A 15,542-nucleotide genomic window follows, 5' to 3' on the forward strand; every position below is an offset into this window, starting at 1 on the left:
TTATAAAATATCTTATAGCATTTATCGATAATTTTATTTAGATGAGTTGAAGCAAGAAACAGCTGCCAAGGTTAGAAGAAATTTTTCCAAGTTTCAGAGTACCCAAGGTAATTAGATCAGACAATGGTTCTGTTTTTGTTTCTAAGGTAAGTCAGAAATTGTCAGAGATATTGGGGACTAATTGGAAACATTATTGGACGTACTGTCTCCAGGGCTCAAGGCAGGTAGAGAGAATAAACAAAACCCTATGAGAGACCTTAACTAAATTGACCTTGGAGACTGGTTCAGGCTGGGTGGTGTCTCTCCCCTTGTTTCTGAAGAGCCCCTACTATTTTAACCTGACCCCCTAGAGATCTTCTTTGATACCCCAACTACTTTGGTGTTCACTGGGCCCTCCCAGGAGGTGTCCCATATTATGAGATTTGCCTTAAAAGCTCCAGGCATGCCAGAGACTCCTCACTGCTTCCAGATATGTGACTGGATCTGTATAAGAAGGCTTCAGGAACTGTTGCTGGAACCCTGATGAAAGAAACCCTCACCAAATTGACCATAGAGACTCTATTAATGATTAGATAGCTCTCCTACCCTTTTTGCTTCAGGCTTTTGTTCTCTAGGCTCAAGGCCCTCGAGTGGGTGAGGCAGGAAGTGTGGAAGCAGCTCTGGGAGGCCTACTAAAGAGAAAGAGACTTTCAAGTCCCACATCGCTTCCAGTTTGGAGATTCGGTCTATGTTAGATGCCACTGCACAGAAAATCTTGAGTCTTGGTGGAAAGGCCCTTATCTTGTACTCTTGACCACCCTGCTTTCTGCTTTGATGAGACCCCTTGTAATTTTACTCCTTTTGCTTACAATTGGAACCTGTGTGCTTAATCAGTTAATAGCTTTTATTAGGGAATTGTATAAGTGTTGTGCAGATTCTTATGCTACAACCAATAATATCAGAGATTAGGGCAGGACAATCCAGAATATATAGTCAGAGATTTAGTTCTATAGTTCTACGATTAGAACTATTAACAAGAAAAGGAGTAGGGAATGAGAGACACACACCCCCCAACTCAATGTTTTTAGACCTCTAAACAACTAGCCCAGCACAGAGTAACTTGTTTTTCTGTTTTCAGCTTGAGAAAGCCTACCCTGTTCTAGTTCCAAAGTTTAACTATACAGTGCCCCAGGTCATTTGCTAGATATAATCTCTAACCTTCCTTACTTCCTCATTCTGTACTTCCCCATTCCATGCATGTTTTGTCCTCCACCCCTTGCCTTGTGAATTGTGTCCTCCAACCCTTGTCTTGTGATTTTCCCCTTTAAATACCCCTGACTTCAGTTGCACGAGGTCCTCAGTCCTCTACCTCTGTGTGGTGTACAGATGTGGAACCCAGAATTCTGGAATAAAGAAATCCTCATGCTATTGCATCGAGACCATTTCTCGTGAATGATTTTGGTGTTGCCTTCTGAGGCGTGGGTTGCTGGGGCACCCTAGGTTTTGGGGGGTCTTACAATATCATGAGTTTTTGTCATAGGCTGGAAATTTGTGAATCAAAGTTTGAGAAGAGTTGAGAAAAATGACAAGAATTAGAAATAAAAATGAAAAGAATTAGGAGTTGACAAAAATCAAATATAAGAACTGAAGGATATGTGACTAGATTTTTAATTGATATATATGATTTTGTAATTTTAGTGGCACAAGTAAAACATCATGAGATGTATTTTGGAGTCATATCAGCAGTGCTCAGTATGCAATAGAGGGATGTTTAAAATTAGTTAATGAAGTTTTGTCAAATACCTCCTTGAAAAATCCAAGAAAAGTGATTTTTAGTGTATTTTTTGTGTTTTTAGTTAATAATATTATATAGCCATATTTTAAACGTCCTCCTTCCCAGGAAACCCTGCATAAAGCGCCCATGCCATCCACCCATCCATTTGCCTATAATAGGGTGCTATCCACCCACCTACCCACTCCCAAATCACCCCTCTAGCATCCTCCCTTGCTTGGGCAGCAAGCCCCCAGAGGACCAAGAGACTCCCCTCCCATATGTAGCAGGAGCCATGGACATTCCCATGTATACTCTTTAGTTTGTGGTTTAGTCTCTCAGAGTTCAGTGGGATCTGGTTAGTTAATATTGTGCTTCCTTCTTTGAGTTGAAATCCCCTTCAGCTCTTTCAATCCTTCCTCTAACTCTTCCATTGGAGTCCTTGGGTTCAATGAAATGGTTGGCTATATCTGCATCTGTCTTAGTCAGGTACTTGCAGAGTCTCCCAGAGAAAAGCCATATCAGGATTCTGTCTGCAAGAACTTCTGGGCATCAGCAATAGTGTCATGGGCTGGTATCTGCAAATGGGGTGGATTCCAAGGTCTCTGGATGGCCTTTTCTTCATTCTCTGCTCCATATTTTTTGGCCCTGCATTTCCTGTAGACAAGAATAATACTGGGAATAAATATTGAGGTGATTGGGTGGCCCTGTCTCTTCACTGGGTACCATGTCTATCTACTGGAGGTGGTCTCTTCAGGTTCTATCTCCACACTGTTGGGTATTTTGACTAATGACATTTCCACTGGGTTCTCCCCATTCTCCTGGCCATCTGGACTTCTCTTCTATATATTCCTTTACCTGGTCCTGTCTGCCTATTTTCCCTTTCCTCTTCTTCACAGGTCCCTCCCTTCCTCTGCCTCCTGTGATTAATTTGTTCTATCTTTTAAGTGGTATTGAAGCAGCCACACTTAGCCCTTCCTTCTTTATAAGCTTCATATGGTCTGTAACTTGTATAGTGGATATTTTGAGCTTTGAGCTAATATCCACTTATAAGTGAGTACACACCAAATATGTCTTTTGGGTCTAGGTTACCTCATTCAGGATGCTATTTTATAATCCAATCTATTTGCTTGCAAATTTGGTGAAATCCACATTCTTCAATAGATAAATAGTATTCCATTCTGTAAATGTACCAAAATTTCTTTATCCATCCTTTAGTTGAGGGGCATCTGGGTTGTTTCCAGTTTCTGTCTATTATAAATAAGGCTACTAAGAACATAGGGGAGCATGTGTCCTTATTACCTGTTGGAACACCTTCTGGGTATATGTCCAGAAGTAGTATAGCTGGATCTTCAGGTAGAGATATGTATAATTGTCTGATGAGCTTCCATCTTAATTTCCAAAGTGTTTGAACCAGCTTACAACTCAATCAGCAATGGAGGAGTTTTCCCATTTCTCCACAGCCTTACTAGCAACTGCTGGTGCCAGAGGATTTTTTTGTCTTAACCATTCTTATTGGTTTAAGATGGATCTCAAAATAGTTTTGTTTTGCATTTCTGTGATGACAAGGAAGGTGAACATTTCTTTAGGTACTTCTCTGCCATTCAAGATTTCTCAGTTGAGAATGCTATTTAGCTCTGTATCCCATATTTTAATTGTGTTATTTGATTTTCTGGAATCTAACTTCTTGAGTTTTTATATATTTTGGATATTAGCCCTCTATTAAATTCAGAGTTGGTAATGATATTTTCCCCATCTTTGGGTAGCTGTTTTGTTCTATTGTCAGTGTTTTTTTGCCTTACAGAGGGTTATCAGTTTTATGAGGTCCCATTTGTCACTTCTTCACCTTAGAGCCTGAGCCATTAGTGTTCTGTTCAGGAAAAATTTCCCTGTGCAGGTGTCTTCAAAGATCTTTGCCATTTTCTTTTATGTTAGATTCATTGTATCTGGTTTTATGTTGAGTTCTGTGATCCACTTGAATTTGACCTTTGAACAAGGGTATAAAAATTGTACAATTTACTTTTTCTGTGTAGAAACTGACAGTCAGACCAGTAGTGCCATTTCTTTGAAAATGCTGTCTTTTTAAAACTATATGGTTTTGTTTTTTTTGTCAATGGTCAAGTGACTATAGTTATATAGGTTTATGTCTGGGTCTTCAATTCTAGTCCATTAATCTACTTGTCTGTCTCTGTACCAATACCATACAGATTTTATGACTATTTCTCTGTAGTATAGCTTGAGGTCAGGGAAGGTGATTCCCCAAGATTTTTTTAATGTTGAGGATTGTTTTCTCTATCCTGGGATATTTGTTATTCCAGATGAAGTTGAGATATCACTGTGCAGAAATGCAGTGGAATTTTGTTGGGGATTATATTGAATATGTAAATTGCTTTTTGTAAGATGGCCATTTTTATGTTAATCCTACTGATCCATGAACATTTGAGATTTTTCAAGCTTCTGAAATCTTATTCAATTTCTTTCTTCAGAGATGTGAGGTTATTTTTATGCAGATCTTTCACTTGCTTGCATTACACCAAGATATTTTATATTATTTGTAACTATTGTTCAGGGTGTTATTTCCTATTGTCTTCTCAGCCTATTTATTCTTTGTGTAGAGGAAGGCTACTGACTTAAATTAATTTTATATCCAGTCACTTTGCTGAAGTAGTTTACCAGGTGAAGGATTTCTCTGGTAGAAACTTCTGTTATTACTTGTGTAAATTATCATATCATCTGCAAATAGTGATAACTTGAATTCTTCCTTTCCAATATGTATCTCTTTGTAAACTTTTGTTAACTTATTGGTCTTGTAAGAACTTTGAGTACTATATTGAATAAATAGCAAAAGAATGGGAAGCTTTGTCTTCTCCCTGTTTTTAGTGGGGTTGCTTTAAGTTTCTCTACATTTAGTTTGATATTAGCTGTTGGTTTGTTGTATATTGATTTTATTATGTTTAGAAATGTGCCTTGAATTTCTGATCATTTCAAGACTTTTAATATGAAGGGGTATTGTATTTTGTCAAAGGCTTTTTTAGGATCTAATGTGATAATCATGTGATATTTTTCCCTTTGGGTGTGTTTATACAGTGAATTATGTTGATGGATTTTCATACATGGAATTATTCCTGAAGTTCCTGGGATGACCCTACTTGATTGTAGTAAATGATAATTCTTATGGATATTTGGATTTGGTTTGCAAGAATTTTATTGAGTATATTTACATCAATTTTCATAAACAAAATTGGTTTGAAGTTTTCTTTCGTTGTTAGGACTTTGTGTGGCTATAAGTGTAAAGGTGGCTTCAAAGAATGAATTAGGTAGTATTCTTTTTCTATCTAATGGAAGAGTTTGAGAAATAATCATGTTAGTTATTCTTTGATATTCTAGTAGAATTCTGCACTAAAACCATCTAGCCCTGTTCATTTATTGTTTGGGAGACTTTTAGTGATTGCTTCTAATTCTTCTGTGGTTATAGGAGTGACACTAAGTCCAAATAAAATACTGACAGTAAACATCAAAAAGATATTTAAAAACTATGAGAATTTGAAAAAAAAATCTGATGGAGACAAAAACAGCAATAAAATGAAAAATAAGTATTTCAGAGAACTTTGTTTTTAAGGTCAGGCATGGTGGCATATACTTGAAAATGCACTATTTCTGGGATGAAATATGAGAATTAAAAAATTGAAGTGGAGAGATCGGCGGCGGCGGCGGCGGCGGCGGCAGCAGCGGCAGCAGTGGCTGCTCCAGCTGAAGGGCCATCAGCAGTGGAACCAAGGCGTCAAAGGGACCAGTTAGGCCCTGCGCCCACGACCACTGACCTTCGCTGACCAGCCGGACAGCAAGCAGCTGCAGTTGTGCGGCGCCTTTCCTGCACGGAGGCCACTTCAGAACTCGGCCTCCCACCAGTCAGGAGAGGAGGATCCATCTTGGTTCCGTACTCCAGGAATCGGACAGACTGAGGTACACAAACATAATCCGAGGCCAACACCGCGGTGGTCTGAGCCCGACGGGCGTTGGCCTGCACCCAGGCCCTGGGCGGGTCGGGGGGCCATCGGGGTGCCAACCCAACCAGGAGGTTTTTTGCCCAGGCCTGCGAGCGCGCCGCAGCCATTTTGCCTGCAGGACGACAGAGAGCTCAGGCGGGCAGACCTGTAACAGGCATAGCCTAAGGCTAACAAAGCGGGGGTTCAGGCCCCAAAAGGCACAGGACTGACCCCAAGAACTGGGCGGCTTGGTGGGCCATCTGTGAGTCAACCCGCCCAGGTGATTGTTAGCAAAGCAGACTCTCCCGGCGCTTTCAGGGAGCGCGGGCGCACACGCCCGCCATCCTAGTCACCTGGCAAACCCAATTAACAGTCAAAGCCGTAGGGGAACTTTGCTCGGACCTTGGCCTCCCAGGCTTTTGCCTGGACTCAGGGACTGGGCGGCCAGGCTAACCTTGTGTGCGATAGCCCGGTTGGCAGATCGGCTGCCCAGCGGAGTGAGCGGAACTCAGGGGAGGTCACAGTAGCATACACCGTCGGCACTCCCTGGGAGTGCACACGGGCTCCATCTGCTCCACACACACAATCTGGGGCAAGGCCTCAGGCAGAAGCCCTTAGCTCTACTCTCTCCGCTTCCGGATCCAGATCAGTCTGGGCGGCAGCATTACATCTCCAAGTCCTGCAAGTGGCTAGCTGGGCTTCCGGGCGGCCAGCTGGGAGAAGTCAGTGTGCTCCAGTGAATCCAGCGGGCCCCAGCGGGAGCCTTCGGGTGCCTGCTTTGGGATCTGAACAGCCTGGGCAGCAGCACACTGTCTACAAGCAGTGCAGGAGGTAAGCTGTGCACCAGAGGCCAACTGGGAAGGGGCAGCTTGCACTGGTGAGTCCAGCACTGACAAGATAAACTAACACCAGTGAGATCTAGATGGCAAAAGGCAAACGCAGGAACGTCACTAACAGAAATCAAGGCAATATGGCAACATCTGAACCCAATTCTCCTCTACCAACATGTCCTGGATACCCCATCACACCAGTAAAACAAGATTTGGATTTAAAATCACTGGTCATGATGCTGGTACAGGAACACATGAAGGTCATACATAAAGAAATTCAGGAGACAATGGATCAAAAGGTAGAAGCCCTTGCAAGGGAAACACAAAAATCATTGAAAGAAATCCAGGAGAATACAAAAGCCAACAAGGAGGAAATGCAAAAAACACTTAAAGAAATACAGGAGAACTTTGCTCAACAGGCTGAGGTCATGAAAGACGAAACACAAAAATCTCTTAAAGAAATACAGGAGAACTTTGGTCAACAGGCTGAGCTCATGAAAGAGAAAACACAAAAATCTCTTAAAGAATTACAGGAAAACACAAACATGCAAGTGAAGGAGCTAAGCAAAACCATCCAGGATCTAAAATCAGAAGTAGAAACAACTAAGAAAACTCAAAGGGAGACAACTTTGGAGATAGAAAGCCTTGGGAAGAAATCAGGGGACAGAGATACAAATATCAACAACAGAATACAAGAGATAGAAGAAAGAATCTCAGATGCTGAAGATTCCATAGAAACCATGGACTCAACAGTTAAAGAAAATGCAAAGTGCAAAAAGCTTGTAACCCAAAATATCCAGGAAATCCAGGACACAATGAGAAGACCAAACCTAAGGATTATAGGCATAGAGGAGAGTGAAGATTTACAACTTAAAGGGCCAGCAAATATCTTCAATAAAATTATGGAAGAAAACTTCCCTAACCTAAAGAGAGAGATGCCCATGAATATACAAGAAGCCTACAGAACTCCAAACAGACTGGACCAGAACAGAAATACTTCCCGTCACATAATAATCAAAACACCAAATGTTCTAAACAAAGAAAGAATACTAAAGGCAGTAAGAGAAAAAGGCCAAGTAACATATAAAGGAAGACCTATCAGAATCACAGCAGACTTTTCACCTGAGACTATGAAGGCTAGAAGGTCCTGGGCAGATCTCATGCAGACTCTAAGAGAACACAAATGCCAACCAAAACTACTATATCCAGCAAAACTCTCAATCACCATAGATGGAGAAACTAAGATATTTCATGACAAAACCAAGTTTACCCAATATCTATCCACAAACCCGGCCCTAAAAAGGATAATAGGAGGACAACACCAATACAAGGAGGGAAACTTCACCCTGGAAAAAGCAAGATAGTAACCTTTCATCAAACCCAAAAGAAGTTAAGCATTCAAATTTAAAAAATAACGTCAAAAATGATAGGAAGTAACAATCACTATTCCTTAATATCTCTTAACATCAATGGACTTAATGCCCCAATAAAAAGACACAGACTAACTGAATGGATACGTAAACAGGACCCTACATTTTGCTGCTTACAGGAAACACACCTCAGGGTCAAAGACAAACACTACCTTAGAGTAAAAGGCTGGAAGACAATTTTACAAGCAAATGGTCTCAGGAAACAAGCTGGAGTAGCCATTTTAATATCAGATAAAATTGACTTTCAACCCAAAGTCATCAAAAGAGACCCTGAGGGACACTTCTTGCTGGTCAAAGGAAAAATACAAAAAGAAGAACTGACAATCCTGAACATCTATGCCCCAAATGTAAGGGCACCCTCTTTTGTAAAAGAAACTTTATTAAAACTAAAAGCACACATTGCACCTAACACAATAATTGTGGGTGACTGCAACACTGCACTTTCCTCAATGGACCGATCAGGAAAACAGAAACTAAACAGGGACACAATGAAACTAATTGAAGCTTTGGACCAATTAGATGTAACAGATATATATAGAACATTCTATCCTAAAACAAAAGAATATACCTTTTTCTCAGCACCTCATGGTACCTTCTCCAAACTCGACCATATAATTGGTCACAAGACAGACCTCAACAAATATAAGAAGATCGAACTAATCCCATGCCTCCTATCTGATCACTATGGAGTAAAAGTGGTCTTCAATAGCAACAGAAACAACAGAAAGCCCACATACACATGGAAACTGAACAATACTCTACTCAATGATACCTTGGTCAAGGAAGAAATAAAGAAAGAAATTAAAGACTTTTTAGATCACAATGAAAATGAAAACACAACATACCCAAATCTATGGGACACAATGAAAGCAGTGCTAAGAGGAAAACTCATAGCCCTGAGTGCCTCCAAAAAGAAAATGGAGAGAGCATACATTACCAGCTTAATGACACACCTGAAAGCCCTGGAACAAAAAGAAGCTATTTCGCCCAGGAGGAGTAGAAGGCAGGAAATCATCAAACTCAGGGCCGAAATCAATCAAGTAGAAACAAAGAGAACCATACAAAAAATCAACAATACCAGGAGCTGGTTCTTTGAGAAAATCAACAAGATAGATAAACCCTTAGCCAGAATGACCAAAGGGCACAGAGAAAGTATCCAAATTAACAAACTTAGAAATGAAAAGGGAGATATAACAACGGAAACTGAGGAAATCCAAAAAATCATCAGATCCTACTACAAGAGCCTATACTCAACACAACTGGAGAATCTGGAGGAAATGGACAATTTCCTTGACAGATACCAAATACCAAAATTAACTCAGGACCAACTAGACCATCTAAACAGTCCCATAATGCCTAAAGAAATAGAAGGAGTCATAGAAAGTCTTCCAACCAAAAAAAGCACAGGACCAGATGGCTTCAGTGCAGAATTCTACCAGACCTTCAAAGAAGAGTTAACACCAATACTCTTCAAACTATTCCACAAAATAGAAACAGAAGGAACACTACCCAATTCCTTCTACGAAGCCACAATTACGCTGATACCAAAGCCACACAAAGATCCAACAAAGAAAGAGAACTTCAGACCAATTTCCCTTATGAACATCGATGCAAAAATACTCAATAAAATTCTTGCCAACCGAATCCAAGAACACATCAAAACGATCATCCACCATGATCAAGTAGGCTTTATCCCAGGAATGCAGGGTTGGTTCAATATACGGAAATCCATCAATACAATCCACTACATAAACAAACTCAAAGAACAAAACCACATGGTCATTTCATTGGATGCTGAAAAAGCATTTGACAAAATTCAGCATCCCTTCATGCTTAAAGTCTTGGAGAGAACAGGAATTCAAGGCCCATACCTAAACATAGTAAAAGCAATATACAGCAAACCGGTAGCCAGCATCAAACTAAATGGAGAGAAACTTGAAGCAATCCCACTGAAATCAGGGACCAGACAAGGCTGCCCCCTTTCTCCTTATCTTTTCAATATTGTACTTGAGGTACTAGCTCGGGCAATTCGACAACATAAGGAGGTCAAAGGGATACAAATTGGAAAGGAAGAAGTCAAACTATCATTATTTGCAGACGACATGATCGTCTACCTAAGTGACCCAAAGAACTCCACTAGAGAGCTCCTACAGCTGATAAACAACTTCAGCAAAGTGGCAGGTTATAAAGTCAACTCAAGCAAATCAGTGGCCTTCCTATACTCAAAGGATAAGCAGGCTGAGAAAGAAATTAGGGAAATGACCCCCTTCACAATAGCCACAAACAGTATAAAGTATCTTGGGGTGACTCTTACCAAACATGTGAAAGATCTGTATGACAAGAACTTCAAGACTCTGAAGAAGGAAATGGAAGAAGACCTCAAAAAATGGGAAAACCTCCCATGCTCATGGATCGGCAGAATCAATATAGTTAAAATGGCCATTTTGCCTAAAGCACTATACAGATTCAATGCAATACCCATCAAAATCCCAACTCAATTCTTCACAGAGCTAGAAAGAGCAATTATCAAATTCATCTGGAACAACAAAAAACCCAGGATAGCTAAAACTATTCTCAGCAACAAAAGGAAATCTGGGGGAATCAGTATCCCTGACCTCAAGCAATACTACAGAGCAATAGTGTTAAAAACTGCATGGTATTGGTACAGTGACAGACAGGAGGATCAATGGAACAGGATTGAAGATCCAGAAATGAACCCACACACCTATGGCCACTTGATCCTCGACAAAGAGGCTGAAAACATCCAATGGAAAAAAGATAGCCTTTTCAACAAATGGTGCTGGTTCAACTGGAGGTCAGCATGCAGAAGAATGCGAATTGATCCATCCTTGTCTCCTTGTACTAAGCTCAAATCCAAATGGAACAAGGACCTCCACATAAAGCCAGACACTCTGAAGCTAATAGAAAAAAAAACTGGGGAAGACCCTTGAGGACATCGGTACAGGGAGAAAGTTTCTGAACAGAACACCAATAGCGTATGCTCTAAGAGCAAGAATTGACAAATGGGACCTCATAAAATTACAAAGTTTCTGTAAGGCAAAGGACACCATCAAGAGGACAAATCGGCAACCAACAAATTGGGAAAAGATCTTCACCAATCCTACATCAGATAGAGGGCTAATATCCAATATATATAAAGAACTCAAGAAGTTAGACTCCAGAAAACCAAACAACCCTATTAAAAAATGGGGTACAGAGTTAAACAAAGAATTCTCACCTGAAGAACTTCGGATGGCGGAGAAGCATCTTAAAAAATGCTCAACTTCATTAGTCATTAGGGAAATGCAAATCAAAACAACCCTAAGATTTCATCTTACACCAGTCAGAATGGCTAAGATTAAAAATTCAGGAGACAGCAGGTGTTGGAGAGGGTGTGGAGAAAGAGGAACACTCCTCCACTGCTGGTGGGGTTGCAAATTGGTACAACCACTCTGGAAATCAGTCTGGCGGTTCCTCCGAAAACTGGGCACCTTACTTCCAGAAGATCCTGCTATACCACTCCTGGGCATATACCCAGAAGACTCCCCACCATGTAATAAGGATACATGTTCTACTATGTTCATAGCAGCCCTATTTGTAATTGCCAGATGCTGGAAAGAACCCAGGTATCCCTCAACAGAAGAGTGGATGCAAAAAATGTGGTATATCTACACAATGGAGTACTATTCAGCCATTAGAAACAATGAATTCATGAAATTCTTAGGCAAATGGATGGAGCTAGAGAATATCATACTAAGTGAGGTAACCCAGACTCAAAAGGTGAATCATGGTATGCACTCACTAATAAGTGGATATTAACCTAGAAAACTGGAATACCCAAAACATGATCCACACATCAAATGAGGTACAAGAAGAAAGGAGGAGTGGCCCCTGGTTCTGGAAAGACTCAGTGAAACAGTATTCAGCAAAACCAGAACGGGGAAGTGGGAAGGGGTGGGTGGGAGGACAGGGGATGAGAAGGGGGCTTGCGGGACTTTCGGGGAGTGGGGGGGCTAGAAAAGGGGAAATCATTTGAAATGTAAATAAATTATATCGAATAATAAAAAAAAAAGACATATGTTCAATGTCAAAAAAAAAAAAAAATTGAAGTGATCCAGGCCCAATCTACACTATATAAAAAAAAACTTTTCTTCAAAATAGATATACAATGCCACTTAGTCACTTCACAGAAAATGGCATGCTTAAGTACAAGACCTTTATGCTAAAACTTATAAAACCCTAACTATAAAAATATCTAAAGACATGTACAAACATACTGTGTTATTCTTTTGAACATCTAAAACTCATGTTAATTTTTCCAAAATTAGTTATAAAGAGAAAAATAATGGTGAATATATCAAGAATAAAGATTGTTCATGCATTGTTCATTAGAAAATGAAATGGAACATTTGCTCAGAAAAATACTTTTGCAATTTCTTACAAAACTAAATATACAACCAGCATTTTACTCAATTATATTATTCTTGAACATTTATACCAGAGAAACAAACAAATAAATTCTTCACACAAACAATTGTACACAGAGTTTTATAAACCGTGGAAACACACCAGATAATTCTGGAAGTGACAGAAGAGCATTTGCCATGCTCTCAGACACTAGGCTCCTGACAGGAGGCCCCAGCTCCATAATTCCATGGCCATTAGTCACATAGGGCAAGGCCCCAAGCTCCTGGTATTCTTTCTGGATTCCACCACTGCTGTTACCTGGCTACTGCCAGGTATGCTCCTCCACACAATTGCCTGACAACAGCCAGGTAGACCTGGATCACTATAAAAGCACCTGCATGGCCCCTCCTCTCTCTCTCTCTCTTATGTTCTTGCCTCTCATCCTTTCTTCTCTTGCCTTCTTGGGCTCATCTGTGTGCCTATTCCCTTCCCTCTCTCTCAACATGGCCATGGCCTGCATCTACATTTCACTCATCACAACTCTCTGACAACAAGACACTTTAAATGAATGGACTGCCTCCTCTATTCTGGATCTTTTGTGCTAGAGCAATGGAGAAGGTCTCCCTCTAAAGAGCCTCATGTAGTCCCATGCAGGTGGCCTCCCTAAGCTTCCAGACATGGTTTCTGCCAAGCGAAGCCCAGCAGGAACCAGTCGGAACTCTCCTTTCCATCTTTTCTTTTAGGCTCTAGTCTAGATCCAGCCTAGAGAGGGAGGCCCACCCAGTTCTCAGCTCTTCAGAAGGCATCTAGTTGCCTCTGCAGTGCCCAAGACTGAGAACCTGTTTTCTCTGGCCTCTGTGAAGTTCAGGGACTCATGAGCTGGCTTCCACTGAGTGTGGGTAGTCCTACAACCCAGGTCTGCTTCATAAAGTGGACAGGGCCCCGGTAAGATGCAGGCCACCATTTTAACCCACACTTCTCAATTAGGGACGCCATTGGGGACGATGTGCTCCATCCAATAGTTGGGTGCTAGCATCTGCCTCTGTATTTGTCAGGCTCTGGCAGAGACTCTCAGGAGACAGCTATATCAAGCTCCTATAAGTGGGGAAGAGCCTCAAACATATGAGCACAGGGAAAAAGTTCCTGAACAGAACACCATTGACTTAATGTTCTAAAATCAAAAATTGACAAATGGGACAAATTAAATTGCAAAGCTTCTGTAAGGCAAAGGACATTGTCAATAGTAAAAAATGGCAAGCAACAGATTGGGGAAAGATCTTTACAGATTCTACATCCAATAGAGCGCTAATATCTAATACATACATCTTTGTTTCTAATTGATAAATTGGATATAGTCTGGGATTTTTCTCTTTCTTTTTTTTTCTTTTTCTTTTCCTTTCTTTTCTTTTCTTTCTTTCTTTCTTTCTTTCTTTCTTTCTTTCTTTTTTTTTTTTTTTACAAATGCTGAGTGGTTTAAAAACACATTGTAATTTTCTAGAATACTATAAAGCATGAAAAAGAAGAATGTGAATATATACTCAATGACTTGGGTAAATTGGTAGGCAAATATGCTAAGTGTGAAAAGCAAAAGCAAAATAGTACATACATACTGCATTATTATATTTAACAGTATTATTCTCAGATTGAAAAATTTATAGAAATAGAGAATAGATTATTGTTTACCTATCAAAGAAATACAAATATCGAAGGAGACTGTCATGGCTATAAGAGTTGCATGTGAAAAAACCTTGTGGTAATATAAAAATTTGCTGGTGGTAAAAGATACCTCAATACCTGGATAGGGATATTTGATTAATTATATTTGGACACTATCTTGATTATAACTTTGCAGGTTTCTGACATTAGACAAATTACTTATCACAAGTTCATGGGAGGAGTTTACAGCACAGGGCAGCAACAGTGGCAACAGCAGCAGCGGCTCGTCCAGCGAAGGGCCATCAGCAGTGGAACCAAGGTGACAGGGTCCAGGCAGGCCCTGAGCCCACTACCACTGACCATCGTTGGCCAGCCGGGCTGCAAGCAGTGGAGGATTTATAGCACCTTTCACCGCAGAGAAGCCACATCAGAAATCTATCTGACTCCCGCCAGTTACTAGAGACACGCCTCCATCTTGGTTCTTGGACACCAGAGAGATCAGACAGCCTGAGGTACACAAACATAACCCGAGGCCAACATTGCAGGGGTCTAAGATGGGCATTGGCCTGCACCCAGGCCCTGGGCTGTTCGAGTGGCCATAGCTGTGCCAACCCGGCCAGGAGGTTGTTTGCCCTGTCTGGCACACACGCATGCTGTCATTTTGGCTACAGGACGCCAGAGAGTTCTAGCAGGCAAAGCCCGTTAACACTCATAGCCAGAGACTAACATAGCAGGGATCTAGGCCCTACAGGCCCTTGACTGCCTGAAGGCCCTGGGCTGCTCAGTGGGCCATCTGTGTGCCAACCCGGCCAGGAGGTTGTTAGCCCAGCAGACTCTCCCTGCACTTTCAGGGAGCATTCGTGCATGCCTACCATCCTGGCCACCTGACAGAACCAGTTAACACTCAAAGCCTGAGGGGAACTTTGCTCTGGCCTTGGCCGCCAGGATTTTGCCTAGACTCGGGGCCTGAGCAGCTAGGTTAGCCTTGTGTGCACCAATCTGCTAGGGAGATCAGCTGCCCAGCAGAGTGATCAGCACTCAGAAAAGGTCCTGCAGCATACACAATTAGCACCACCTGGTTCACAGAGACAATCTGGGGCAAGGCACACTAGGGCTCCAAGGACACCCAAGAGGAGGACAGCACATCAGCAATCTGTGACAGGGGAAACCCAGCCATCCAGTGTTGCAGAAATAGCCCTGGAGCCTCACAGGAGGCTCAAACACCAGCCAGAGACAAGACCAACTAACACCAGAGAACAAGATGGCAAAGGGCAAACACAGGAACACTACTAACAGAAATCTAGGCAATGTGGCAGTGTCAGAACCAAACTCTCCAACATCAGCAAGTCCTGGTTATGCCAAGACACCAGCAAAACAAGATTTGGATTTAAAATCACTGGTCATGATGCTGCTAGAAGAACACAAAAAGGACATAAATGAATCTCTTAAAAAAAAATACAGGGGAACATGAATAAGCTAGAAA

Source organism: Apodemus sylvaticus, chromosome X, assembly GCF_947179515.1.
Source record: "Apodemus sylvaticus chromosome X, mApoSyl1.1, whole genome shotgun sequence".
NCBI classification, from domain to species: Eukaryota; Metazoa; Chordata; class Mammalia; order Rodentia; family Muridae; genus Apodemus; species Apodemus sylvaticus.